Source organism: Dermacentor andersoni, chromosome 4 (genome assembly GCF_023375885.2).
Source record: "Dermacentor andersoni chromosome 4, qqDerAnde1_hic_scaffold, whole genome shotgun sequence".
Classification (NCBI taxonomy): Eukaryota; Metazoa; Arthropoda; class Arachnida; order Ixodida; family Ixodidae; genus Dermacentor; species Dermacentor andersoni.
This window is the reverse complement of record NC_092817.1, coordinates 63232477-63247274: the sequence shown is the minus strand read 5'-3', so window position 1 is coordinate 63247274 and position 14798 is coordinate 63232477. Positions and strand designations below refer to the sequence as shown.

General features: G+C 46.7%; 1 protein-coding gene across 2 annotated transcripts in view; it reads right to left on the bottom strand.

Annotated features, from left to right (window-relative positions):
- The window catches only part of LOC126536210 (probable G-protein coupled receptor No18), a 138822-nt gene extending 130320 nt beyond the window's left edge, over nucleotides 1-8502 (bottom strand). For both annotated transcript variants that reach the window (XM_055073861.1, XM_050183095.2), the window contains exon 1: nucleotides 8012-8502. The gene's annotated coding sequence lies outside the window, so the exon portion shown is untranslated. The remainder of the gene's footprint in view (nucleotides 1-8011) is intronic.
- Between the last annotated feature and the right edge of the window lie 6296 nt (nucleotides 8503-14798).

Sequence of the window (14798 nt, the reverse complement as noted above, 5' to 3'; positions counted from 1 at the left end):
TATCACTTTAGGTTGACTTAGTTTTTTCCTTTAGTGTCCCTTTATATAGCGTGTCGCCCTTTGGAACCTCGGCACGTTCTTCTGTTGTGATTGGCGCAACTTCAGCTGGACTATAGGCATTGGCTAAACAATCTCTTTTACGGCTTTGCGCTACCTTCCGAAGACATTTCGGCACTCTGATGCGAGAACACCACTTCTTATTTTGTAATTTGCTCGAAAGTCGCATATGGTCGGTGAGGCTGTATACTCACAATTAAAACGTGGTGCGCACGCAGCACAATGCGTCGCGGAGTTAATGGACACTTCCATCGATAGCAGCGTCTTGTATGCGCCATGCTCCACGAGTCCTGCTTCGTGAGACATCCAATCTATTTAGGACGACAAGCGCACCGGTTTAGCTTTATCAAACGGTTCAGATGTGGCACCAGGTGTGGTCTCACCCGTGAGGAGGTCGAACGGCGCAAACGCCGCAGAGCAGACGTGTCGCGTTGCCGCTACGCATCGAAGAATGGCGAATATCATCAAAAATACACTAGATTACGCAACGGCACTGTAAAAGATTATCGTTGAAATTTGGCAACAATGTTTGATTATTTCTGTGGAAATTCTACTTGCGACAGCAAGTTCTACGTAGCTTTTGCGAGGGGTTGTGGAGTCTTTTCGTCTGGGGATTTTTGTGTGTCACGTGTGTCACATGTGCCTCCGTCAGTGTTGCCATACAGTTTTTTAAGCCTATCGCTAAAGTAAGACCGGAATTGGGTAAATAACCGCTCAACTTTCGTGCTTGCGCATACATTTTGGAATATCAGCTAACCTGGCGTAAATCATTTACCGAAACGTCTCAAGTTTGCCTAGGGTCTGTGTCGGTTAAGAATAATCAGAAAATTTACCAGCTATTTGTAGTTGGTTTTCACTCTGTTAATGTACTTACATAAGAATGGGCGATTACAGCTGAAATTCGGCGTTATCTTTGATAACATGAAGTTACAAAAGTAGCTAGAACAAGAGTAATCGGATCCTCTTGGCCCACAAAATCGTATCGTCCACATTAGACCGTTTTAGCAGAGCGTCCCTTACGCTCCACTCCGCTCAAGTACCATGCCCTGAGGTATACTACAGGAAACTACGTAGGTTTCATATTTTGATAATGGCGTCTTCCCGAGAGGCGAGCGGAACGATATTAAGGCTGACTTGGTTGGCAAAAGACCAAGAAGACAAGTGGGCGCATACCTCACGGGATCCGCTCAATCGGCTTTATTGCAGAGCGAGCGAAGTTTTCGACGATCTGCTGTTGTCATGAGCGTTGTGCGCATGCGCTCTAGGGCGTTGCTGCTAAGCAGTTGCGTGCAGACTGCTAGCATACGCCGGTCCCAGAGGAACTGACAGTGAACGCTCAGACATAGTTTTCAAGACCCCTGTCTGTTTTGTGGGTACCAGCGCTCGTAAAACGTGACCCGAATACGGCGACGCACGCATGGTAGCATGTAACACGGCGATGACGATTACCTGACATTTATTTGGGTCAGATTGTACGCTTCCGGCCTACGTTCTAACTGAAAGCTCCACGAAGTATTGGTTTGCCCAAAAGCAATATGTGTGAAGAAGTCCAGGCGCGCCCCACTATCTACGCTCGTATACGTTTGATCGGTCTTATTATTTGCGTGCAGCATTATAAATCTCACCGCAAAACTTAGTGCAAGAGGTATTTGTAAATTTTTTACTGCAGTTGTTGCAAATGTCCACCAATCGAAAAGATTTAGTGAAAGTGCAGAAACGGGAGCACTAAAACCCATTTGATTTTGTGTCGTAAAGAATGTATTTTAAAGGCACATTTTGCGGGTGCACAGTAGAGACTGTGAAGGGCCACCGTGTGATCGTGTGATATCCACCGATGTGAAGGTACCCATTCTTTCGAGGTGATCCTATAGCCCATGCGCCGCATAGCCAATTTTGGGCCCGCACCTGTAGCTTATGAGCAATAAACTGCGTTGTAGAAGGCCATTTTCGAAGCAACTTTCGCGACTTCGAAGACGCTAACATGCCGCCAGTTGTACTGTAACATGGCTAAGAAAAGTTGCCGGTGGCTAATTAGAAACTTTTGTCGCTAAACAGACGAAAAAGTCAATAACTGTAGCGACGACACCGCTAAAATGACAGCAATGCCTTAGAACTGTATATTTAGGCAAAATTTTCCTTCAATGTCAACCTATACTTAGTGAGTGTATTAGTTCATGTCCCCTTGTTTGAAGCGTTTATTGTGAAATTCGCATTCCCATTGAAAGAAAAGAAAGAAAAGAGGCGCGAAATGACGCAATACTGTATAACGAAATGTAAATGGCCACAGCCGTTACTCCCCGATTGCACGCTATAGATGGCTCCACAATGGTGGGCCCAGAAAACGCAAAGGCCTCCACCAAGTCACGTAACAGCTCCGGTTTGTTAGTACAAGTTCTGCATCTAGCAAGGTTATTTCTAGCATCTAGCATGAACTACCAGGATGCTTCTGCGAATCGATCGACATGTGGTAGCGCACATCGGTGACACTAAAAGTCTGAGACAAAGCAATTACCGCCCTCGATCGGCACTACAAACCTGTCTGTAGCTGCATTCCACCGCGACTATATTGGTAATCTGTACTAGGTGACATGGTTAAGCTGCGATATCTCTCTAACAACAATAAACTATTGCGTAAGCGTTACGTGGTAATTCGAATGCCACAGCTTCGTCGGCCTTAGCAGCAGGTGAGGTTAATGGTTCTTTCCAGTAGGCAGGTTACTAGATGGTCAACTCAGTATGAGACATAGGCATTCGACGTGGTACTTCTTACTTAGCGACTGACGCTCCATTTATATACTCGGAGAGGGAATCGTAACGAATATGTATTGTAGTTTCACTGTAACATAGCATACCTCGATCTGAAAGGTACGGCGCACTAAATGAACCAGTATTCCAAAAGCTAATAAGTTCAGTTAGGCTGATGGATTATAAACTTCTCTCCACGACTCGTCAAAACGTTTTGTCCCTGAAAATTCTTTTTGTCAACCTTTCCTTTGGGAAAAGCAAAATTCAGTCGCTGGGTTTATTCGTTTCCCCTATATACTCGTATTATATACATTTTATAACGTACCCTTTACTCTGCGAAAATGTAATTTTAGAAGTGACTGCTGCTCTAAGGGCTCTTTGATCAGGTTCCCTATGTTAATAAGTTCAAACGTAAGCAGCGCCGTAAGCTGTTTACAACATATTTCTTTCTCGGGTCATGTTCGGCCTAACCTGAAAGCCCAAACAGAGATGCAGCGTGCAATAAAGCATACATTAACAATGAGTAGGCACTGAAATCATTATAGCGGCATCTCTTATGCTTTTTGTGCACGTCTGAGAATGTGATGAAAACTGCGATGAGAAAACGGGCAGAAATCTCGCTGAAAGAGGTACTGCGTTGAAATACACGCGAATGAAATGATGCAAGCTTGCCGTTGGTAATACATACTTGCATTCCGAGGCTTTGCAATGGCCGACTGGTTGAATGCGCGTCCAATATCGGAATAAAATGAATACCTGCTCGTCGTCCTACGCCCTCAAAAGAGAAGCAAAAAGAAGTTAATTCCCCGCTCTCTGGATAAACACATGCTCCAGCTTCATCGGGATACGTGTGCAATTTAAGGATCTAGTGCAAATGCCGCTAGATATAGTTTGTTCAGGACATCTCCGCCGGTTTTCGTTTGCTTTGCTCTACCACCCTAGTAACAGTAACACCGCACACCATTGGACAAACAGTCGCAGCGAACAGTAAAAGCCTGCACAGAACTTCGACATACGGTAAAAGCTTTGCGCTTGTGATATATATACATATACATATATATTTGCAGTCAAGTGCACCATCACCAGCATTTCCCGTGCCAAGCCTGTGCCTGTTCGACACAAATATAGTAGCAGAACAATTACAATGCTCTCGGCATGCTCCCCTACGCAGGTACCGCGCTTAACGACTGCCTTTTATGGCAGGGTCCACATTCGTTGGCCATTTGGGTTCCCTCGATAGTCATTGCTACTTTGGTCTGTGAACTTTCCTCTTCATAGCACCCAACCACGGCTTCCGTTTCGCTCTCTTGCAAGCACGCGCGGTGGTGTTCATTACAATGGCGTCGCGAAAAAACTTGCAGAAAGTGCGGCGGCCGATCACGCGAGGCTGTAAACACGCTTCGCGATCTGGCATACTCAGTGGCTACGCTACGGAACGACATGTTGAAGCTTTCCCGGTTCCTAGCTAAAGAAAGCTAACAATCTTCCATTGAACAATTTAGTGTGAGCATAACGACTGCATTTATTTTTGTCGCAGAAGAGAAGATAGTAACTGGCTGGGTTCAGAAAGGAAGAAAGAGAGAGTGAGAGATGTTTTCGTTCTTCAGATTAAGCGCAGAAAGGTATGATGAACATGAGGAGGAGGAGAAAGAAATAGAAGAAATTATACCGTTAGCTTAGTCAGTGTGTTTACTGAGCGTCTACCCTATGCATGGGAAAGACGTAAAGGGAATAAAGTTACTAGGCTCGGAAAATAGATTTAAAAAAGGGGGTAAGCACACTAACACCATGCAACACACTTAAACTTCCGAAGTCTGTTGTATACTTCACAAGCCTTTAAGTACCGGAGCAAAGTGTGTAAGTATACGTGGAACTCAGCCTTGACTATAATGCCGTAAGATTCTCTCATCCACGAAGGGGGGATCATGCAGTTTGTCAGTGCAGCCGTGAGCGTACGAATACATGAGTTTAGCTTTTACTTCTGGAGAAAAAAAAACAGTAAGATTATGTTCCGATACTCTTCCGGTTGAAATTAATCGTTTCTTCGGTTGAAAAGTGGTTTACTCCGACTTAACATAACAAATTAACATCAAAAGGGTATAGACGTTTCGCCACCCATGCAGGTGGCGTCTTTAGTATGCACTATCACAAGTGAGGGGAGGTCCTGTTTACTCGTCACTCATGTCCTTGAGGCCGAATAAAAGCCGAGCTGACACCTTGCTTCAGAGGACGCAAATCGATTATAAGATTGATGCAGGATTGTTGTGCCACGTAGAATGCTCATGTATGCTTCTCAAGCCGCATCTTTTTGTTACACTCCTCCTTTCTATTTGTTTGCTGCTTTGTCCACACTAAGTGTTTCGTCACCTCACCTACTTTAGTACTAGGATGTGAACACCTCAGCAATTCTTAGCAGTTTGGAATAGTTTTTTCTTCGCTTAGAATTCATCGATTGCATGCCTAAGTTAGATTCACTGAGTCCTTAACGGATGGCTTTATCCTAGGACAGAAAGAAGATTTCTTTTAAACACCCCAGCGTACTCTTTCCCTTGCAAAGCAGCGCTGGCTCAGCGCACATTCAACCACTCTTATTTCGCTAGACCAACAGCGTGAGCCTTTATTTAGAAAATCTGTCATCACAGGCGCTCAAAGTGCGCCTTCACCGTAAACGTTTTCCTCTCTTAAGCGTGCTCCGTTCATCTCATGACAAACTCCCTTACACTTACAGACTAATTTCAAGATCTGTGATGCGAACGAATGAGGTTTTTGTTATTGTTCTCTTTTCTGGTGGGAGGCGGGGACTTTTTCTGGCAAAATCCCGCAAACAATAACAGGAGACCCGACACATATATCGTACATTATATTACAGCCACGTGAGCAAACCAGCACCTTTAAAGGTGCAAACAAATTTACTGTGTTCATGCTCCGTTATTTTCGCCTCCGCTTACCCGACGAGGATGCTTTAATGTGTGGCCATTCGAACCTCCACCATACTTCCTGCTCTACCTGGACAAAACAAGACAACCACTGCGATTCCCACATGATGGTCTGAAACAAAGACCTAGTGTAATGCCCTTGAGAAACCGTGCTGTAGTTTCTCATAAAATGCATAGAGTGACACATCAGAGTGTTTGTCGTGGTATCAGTGAGTAGCAGGGGTTCACGGAAGTCATGGGAGGCAGTGTTCGGCATGAATGCACATTCGCTATCTTTTTGACCAAATCAAGAGCCTGTGGCCTGATTCGGCCGGCCATTTCGACCTTGACTGTTATTGTGTCGGTGGCAGGAGCCTTTGCCAAAAAAAATGAAATAAAGAATTATTGAATCACCAGGTTAACAAGTTTTTAAATGTTCAACTAAAGGGGCATTGACATTCTTGTAGAGCTCAGGCATTAAAACGCTCAGGCAGGCGATCGAAACATGTATTATTAGAGATAGTTGTAAAATGCACCAGCTGTATCCCAACAGTACTAGCAACACAAAACATCAAAAAATAAAAATTTAGCCCGAAAAATATTTTCACGTTATTGCAGTTTACACGTTGTAATAGAGGCAGTTTAAATAACTTAGCTACTTCGATGCAGCTCCAAAGCTCTGTACGTGGTGTTTCATTTTCTTAATAAATTTGTTTCGTTTTAATGGAGTGGCTAAATATCTAATCCGCTATCACCCGTCCCTAATATGCCTCATTTAAGCCACTGGAACTTAACTATTTCGGATCAATTTAGTGTTTGCCCAACCAGAACTGTTGAGGGTTTGACCTGTATTCGAGTCCGCGAACGAAAGATGGTGCGAATATGCAGCTTTCTCTTCACATCGTAAAACAGAAAGGTTTTTATGTCCAATTACAGGGGCCGAAATGTGGCTAGTGGCGACAACTAACGGCTCTGCGGGCGCATTGTAGCTTTATAGGTGTCAGATTATCCGAAGAGTATCGTATCATAAGCTGCTCAATTGTTTAAGTTGGCATTTGAGACTGTAGGCACAATCGCAATAGCGTTACCTCAGTGGCTTAAGATCCGTTTCTTAATTTGGTTGCAGGGGGGACGTTTGGAGTAAAACAATACATATGTTCAACTTGGATGTTTCTCTGCCAGTTGAGTACACATGTATAATGTTCTTAGAAAAGAATTCACATGAAAGAGTAAAGAACAAAATATTAAGGATAATATTTTTGGAAAATATACTCATCAAATCAATTCATTATTTGGTCAAATTCTGGTAGTAACAATAACTTTTGATCCTGGCATACAAATTCTGCTGGATGCCGCAGCGATTACCAAAAAGTACATCGCGTGAGGCTTTTTCGTGCTTATAGCACATGTCGATTGCCAATTTATTAAATCAAGAACCAGTTGAGACCACGAGAGTAATAAAACACAGGAAAAATTTCTACATTTAGTAAATTTACTGCTAGACAAAGCTGTGTTTATAGATGTAGTCGCCACCTAACCTTTGCTGCTCTATTATTGAAAGTTGTATGCAACCTCTCATAATTTTGTGTTATACTGTGCACCAACCTAGCAATATGTTTTTAGAGTTTATTTTAACGCACTTCTGCGGTTCGATTCTGCGCTAAGAAAGCTTGAAGCAATATAATTATGTTAGCTTTATTCCTTATTCACTCACACAAGAAACCCGCACCCGCCGTGGTTGCTTAATGGCTATCCTGTTGGGTTGCTATGCACGAGGTCGCGGGATGAAATCCCGGCCGCGGTGGCCGCATATCGATGGGGGCGAAATGTGAAAACACCCGTGTACATAGATTTAGTGGCACGTTAAAGAATCCCAGCTGATTAAAATTATTCCGGAGTCTCCCCACTACGGCGTGCCTCATAATGTGGTCGTGGTTTTGGCACGTAGAATACCATATTTTAATATTATGAAGCCCGGAACCAACGCTGAACGGTGCAGGGCCCATAAACAAATACATGAAAGCGCTACTTGCGGAACAGAACTTCGAGAGCATGATAGCGTTACCGTCCTTTAGACCAAGAGCAAACCTTCAAAAGCTAAGCATCGACAAGTAAGTTTGTGTCAGGAAATAATCCCACATAGTACTGGTTTTATGCGCTCTATGTTTCTTTGAAGTATGGAATGGTTTATGTTTTTCAAGGATAGTCTTACATTAATAGAACAATGTAGCTGTTTTCATGGCCATTGCTGTTTAAATACATAATTCCACTTTGCATCGGAACTCTTCACTCACCTTTCGATTGATGGAAGGTTCCCGCAAAATCCAAGTTTCCAAAAATGCGGCAGCCCGAGTGTCCTCAAGAGGACGACTTGCAGCAGCGCAACAAAAAAAAAAATTCACGAGAAAAAGCGAACGCAGCGAGCTGCGCGCAGAGAGTTGGTCTTGGAGACCTGTTGCGGCGTCAGTCGTATCCTCCTGTCCTTTCCGACTGTTCATCAAACCCGCAAGGTTTCAGCCTACAACGCACTTTACGCTTCCGGAAAAACCGCGTTTAGCGCGCAATGATCTGAGCGCGAAACGCCGACAACAGTCTCCAGGACGAGCAGCAGCACGCGCACTTTCGATTCGACAGAAAGTTGCGGGCATTTCCTCGCGGTTTCTTGAGGCGTGCTTCGAGGGAGCGAAACTTCGCGGCAGCGCTGGAGAGGCGCTCCGCTCCGACCGATCCAGCCGGCGCGCCAGCGCGGCTCCGAGTGTTCCCGAACCGTGGCCGCGTAGGGAGCATGGGGAGCGCGAAAGCGTTCCGCCCTTTTTGTCGCCACCTTCCCCCCCCCCCCCCATTTCCTTTTGTTCCGGCCAGGATCCGCGGGCTAGCGCGCACGGCGCGGGCGCCGGATGTGACGCGTGCTGATCGTTCCGTTCACGTGACCATGCGCGCACGGTCGCACGGGTGCGGCGACGGCAGTCAGACGTTCGCTCCCTATTCGCGAGGGGCTCGCTAACTCGGCGGAACGAAGGCTCGAAAAGTGTCCGCTGTTAACTCCTCAAGAACCGCCCGCATTGCGTCGAGGATTCGCAACAGCACGCTTGATTTATTTTTAAATGAAATTTTTGGTTTTCTTCAAAAAACATTTGAAAGATATGACTACCTACTTTATGTCCTTTAATGGAACTTTTTCAGGAGGTCTCCGAGGGGAAATGACTGAGTGCAATAAGCAACGCAAGTGTTTCTTTCTTTTTATTATTATTTTGAAATACACTTTGTCAAACTATTCAGCGTTCGTTGCACTCCTCCAGAGTACATGTTAGAATCTCTGCGAGGCGCTTTCATTTGCATACGCGATGTGTTCGCGTTCTTTCTTCTTTATTTCACTTCTTACTTTCTTCGATTCCTGTTTGTAACTCCTCCTTCCTAAAGAGTAGGGAGCTGTAGTGCCCTCTGGGGAGGCACTTGCAAAATTGCTTTCTCCCTAATTTCCTCTAGATCCATTCGTATACGCATTCATATTGAAAAGTAATAATAATTGCCCAGCAATCCTTAGAAAAGCTGGTTCTTGGCTACGTCTGGTGCAGTGAACATTATTTGCTAAAAATAGAACTTAAGCAGAACTATTCTCGTCTGAAGTCTGTGCACGTTACTAACCGACCAATTTAAAGGGGAGGATGCTTAAAAAGTGAGCATTATGAAATTATAAAGTTTATTACAAGGAAGAAGAGCTGAACCAAGATTTTGAGACAACGGTGCATTGCCGTAATACATATACATGCCATGCATACCGACTTCCAACTGCAGTATATACAATCAGAAAGTTAGAGCACAGAATCGAGTATCTGGAATGAGGGACGATTTTTTTTTTATTAATGTGGCAAAATTTTTTTTTCAGACCAAGTGGCATTATTATACTGGCATCGATGCGGTTTTACGTTTAAAAGGAGGGAGTGTGTCTGTATTAGACAGTTTAACCTCCACAATCAGATAATTTGAAACACATTTTAAGCTCTGATAAGCAGAGTGCTATTCAGTTGTTATGAGGTCATTGGTCTCAGCAGTAGCACATTTTGAGACTGTCAGTTACCTGTTTTGTACCCAAAATTAAGAACTAAATGGTTTCCGCCTCTTGTAGAATATTTCAATATAATTTGAAGCTCAGGTGTTGGTCCAGTATTGAGCGTGTAAAATAGCACTCAACACACACACACACACAAACACACAAACACACACACACACACACACACACACACACACACACACACGCACGCACGCACGCACGCACACGCACACACACACACACACACACACACACACACGCACACGCCAAGGCTCGCGCGCACACACGCACACGCACGCACGCACGCACGCACGCACACACACACGCACGCACGCACGCACCCATGCACGCACGCAAGCACGCAGGCTGAAATATAGCGACTTGAAATAATTTAGTTTTCATTAAATTAATTAAATTCTGCTGTTTTACATGCCAAAACTACGACAAGTTTATGAGGGATGCTGTAGTGGTCAACTCCATATTATTTTTAACCACCTGGGAATCTGTAACGTGCCCCCACTGTGCGGTAAGCAGGCGTTTTTCCATTCGGCCTTCATCGAAATGCGGCCGCCGCTGTCGCGGTCTGATTCCGCGACCTGGCGCCTAGCAGCTCCACGCCATAGCCACTGAGCCACCACGGCGGGTAAGTTGTAGAGTACAGAGAAATACTGCATGTACACACAATCCTTGAAGTTCGTAAAGGCGTGGGGCAAAATGAAGATTGGAGGTTGGAAGAGCATACAAAATAAGGATGTCAGCGACCGCCGTTTCCGAGGCTCAAGAAGGAGCGACGTGCGCTCATTTCGAAGAAGCTATGAGTTTGATTCCCGTTAATACTGAGCCATTTTCTCCTGCACTGTGATCTGTTTCGTCGTAGTTCTTTTATTGCAAGCCTTAAAATGTGATATGACATGACGCTTCTCGTTAGAAGATATTCGTCTAATATCTAATGTGGCAGCGACTTAGCTTTGGCAGTTATTTACCTATATCATAAAGCCCTGACTTGCAGTCATTCCACTCACTAACAACAACAACAAAGAAACAAACTCAGCTTTTTCTGCTGTGCAATCAACAGTGACAGAACGAAGAACTGTCAACCTCACGCCATCGTTTGGACACGGAGATTTACCTTCGTCAGGCGACAAGTCCCATGTCGAAATGTTTTCTCCAAACTCAGGCCTCTCTTGTTGGACCATTGTTGATCGCTTTAAGTCTCCATCTAAGAACGAACGCTTCGCCTTGTTTGGATTTTTGTCTGTTGGTAAGGAGCCCTTAAAACGGATAGCTCCTGTCGTCGGCTGGAGGGCGCTTAATATAACCCAGCTAAGCCCTAGCTCGCTTTGTTGTCACCCTCCTCGTGTCAACTCATTCGAATCGTTACGCGCAGCCCGGTTTTTACTCGACCTGCTGGCAAATGTTTTACGTATGCACCAATCTTTACTGAAATGGTTGCCCAAGACTGTTGGCTTCACAAACTGCGATGCCAAGGGCTCTCGTAGATTTTGAAACTAATGACCTGCGTAGCCTTCCTAGTGGCTGTCTTTCTAAGCAGATTCACAGCGAACAACATTGTGTTCTAAGAAAAGCCAGTGTGACAACAATTTCGATCGTACATACATTTTCTAAGCTAAGATGACACCAGTCGCGGACACCGTCTAGTATAAGGACCGGTTTCCTTTGCAGAGTTTGATAACACAGTAAAGTATTTATCCTCACGAAGGGTTCAGTCCTGAGTGCGCATCACGTGAGCCGCAGTGCCATTAAATTCGTGGTCGTCGGATGCTGTTGTGAACCTCACTGTCGGATAATTGCCAGAAAATGTCCTAATGTCGTAATCTAACCGGCTACCAGTGTTTTGGGTGGCATCGGGGACCTTTTGTCGAGTAGGCGTGCGCATTTCATAAAGTGAATTTTTCCACTGGACCAACCAACCGGACCGATCTCAGATGCAGTGTAATAGTAAGCTGGACAGATCCCGAAGATGTCCCATCATAACTTGGTCGATCTCGGATAGAGTGGGGCCGACTTCCTCTGCCAATACCAACGCCAGTGAACGCGCTTGTCCACGGGAGAATTTTAATGGGGTTTAACATGGGCCGTTCCTGGAAACAGTGCAATCGTAGGCTTGAGCGGACCGACCCTGATAATGCTATTACACTACAGTCGCTCAGGAGATGCACGTGGACTTAGGACGTTTGCTTCCTTCTCCGGCTTTGGCGTCGGTATCTCGCCAAGTAGACGTGGTGGGGTGTCTCTCACACAGCTCAGACAAGACATGGGAAAGCCCGAGAAAAAGCTGTGAGGTTAGTGTGGAGAAGAAACACTTACGTAGCGGCGCTATTTTATGCGTAGAGTTCTTCATTGTCGGATATAACTCCATAATTCGCGATTTTCGCAGCCCGAGCGGCATTTATGCATGTCTGTTAAAACTCAATTTCTCCCCCAAGTTCGGCCCTTTCCTAAAGAAAAAAATAAAGGCAGGTATCTGAAAACTAATGAACGCTGCCCACTTTATGTGAGCAAGATGTCAGCCTATATCACACCGTTATTATTTGAATATACAATGTGCCTCATTTTTGCTTAACAAATAAGCGAACACGGGAATATGTAAAGATCCTTTACATGAAGTGCCTGCCATCTTTGAGTGAAAGAAGTCGTATTGCTCTTTTTCGTAGCATGTTTACACGAGTACGACACTGAGGCATCGTATCACTTTTTGTGCACGTCGCATACGTGTACACAGCGGTAATACGCCAAGAAGCGCAATGCAGTCGTTGCTCTGTACTGTAACCGGAAGCTGTGACGCTGCGAGAATGTTTACCCAACTACATTACGTTCGAAGAAGGGGGGCTGGTTTGTCGTGTTGGTAAAAATGTTGTTGTAAGGGCGGGTACTTGCAACCAGTAAGACACGATGACAACAGCCAAGGACAAATAGCCCAACCGGTTATCCGCACTCCACCCCCTTTCCCCTAGAACGGGCACAACTTCTCCCAATACATATTGACACGTGTACTTATCTTTATCGGGCGACCCCGTTTTGCCGCCTAACAAATGTAATCGCACAGCGCGGGATGCGCCTGCATGTATCCGAAGTTTCTGGAAAGTTATCGATGCTTCTACCCGGCTGTCTGTTGTCGCCGAACCTTGTTTTATCTGATTTCATCGTGTGACGCGAATGGTGTAGAACTTTGTGGAAGGCACGCGGGTCCGAACGATTAGTCTGGAACATTCGACGACTGCTGTATAAAAGCCGACGCGCTTGACCCGCTGATCAGATTTTCGACGATCGCCGAGCGTGTTCGCCGCTATCTTTGTGCTATAAGTGTAGCCTGTTTTGTGGGCACAGGTTCGCCCAATAAAAGTTAGTTTTGTCGTTCACAGTATTGCTGCTGTGTTATTCAACGTCACCACCACGTGACATCTGGTGGAGGTGCTTGTGCGTTCATGTACCGAACGCCCCCGCAAAGCCGTGATCCAAGCCCGAAGCCCGAGGACAGAACCAACATCGCCCAAGACCAGCGTGCTAGCCGCAGACTGCAAGGACTGCCCGCAGAGCATGGACTTCTACCTGAGACGACAAAGAAGATCGTGGTCAAGACAACCCCAATGGCTGCCCCAGCGTCCCCCATTATTTTACAACAACTTCGGGACCCACCAACCTTTCATGGAGCAGCGACTGAAGACCCGGAATCATGGCTGGAGACCTACGACCGCATCGCGACGTTCAACAACTGGGACTCCGACGACAAGCTGCGGCATGTCTACTTCGCCTTAGAAGACGCCGCCAGGACTTGGTTTGAGAACAGGGAATCGACCTTGACAACGTGGGACCTGTTCCGTAGCGGCTTCCTGCGCACCTTTACAAGCGTCGTGCGCAAGGAAAGGGCTGAAGCTATGCTGGACGCCCGAGTGCAGCTACCAAACGAGAACGTTGTCATCTTTACGGAAGAAATGAGCCGCCTATTCCGCCACGCCAACCCGGAAATGTCCGAGGAAAAGAAAGTCCGGCTACTGATGCGTGGTGTAAAGGAGGAACTTTTCACCGGTATGGTACGAAGCCCACCGAAGACCGTCGACGAGTTTCTTCGCGAGGCCACTAGCATCGAGAAGACACTCGAGATGCGAAACCGGCAATTCGACCGCCGCACCAACTCTACAAACTATGCCGGCGTTCAATCGCTGGCCTCCGACGACCTGCGCGAGGCTATCAGGGCAGTCGTACGAGAGGAGCTTCAGAAGATCTTCCCGTCGTCGCAGCTTCAAGTGGCCTCGATCGCTGACATCGTCAAAGATGAGGTTCAGCGGTCGCCTGGAGTTCCGGAGGTGCAACCTCAATTACCGCAACCCCAGCCAGAAGCAATGACCTACGCTGCCGTCGCACGCCGTCAAGCTCCTCCTCCGCGACCGCGCCAGGGCCCTGTAACGCCGCAATTCCGTCGACCACCCCCGTCACCAGCACGGCCACCCGTCGCCCAGCGCAGCTACCCGAGGAAGACCGACGTATGGCGCGCTCCTGACCACCGCCCGTTGTGCTACCACTGCGGAGAAGCGGGTCACGTCTACCGACGATGTCCATACCGGGAGATGGGACTGCGAGGTTTCGCCGTCAACGCTCCGCGCCCGCAGCAAGGTGAACGCCCTCGCGATATCGCTGACTACCTCGCGGCTACTCAGTGGAGCTCTTGACGACCGTCGCGTTCGCCATCACCAGGCCGCTACCTGTCGCCGCAGCGCCGACCATTCACTGGCCCAGCCCGGGGCCGGTCGGCGAGCCCATATCCGGAAAACTAAAAGCAGCAACCGAAGGAGGTGCGGTTGCTGTTCGTCGAACTGACGAAGATCCTTCGCCGCCGACGAAGACGCCGAAGAAACTAACTCGACGACATAACGACACGCCGCCGTCCCAACCAAGTCTGGAAGCAAACAATACGGCGACGAAAGACGACCTGACGACGCGACGTTCCAGCTTCAGTTCAACACGACGCAGCCGTGATCAGACGCCGAGACCTAACTGCAACGCCAGACAAA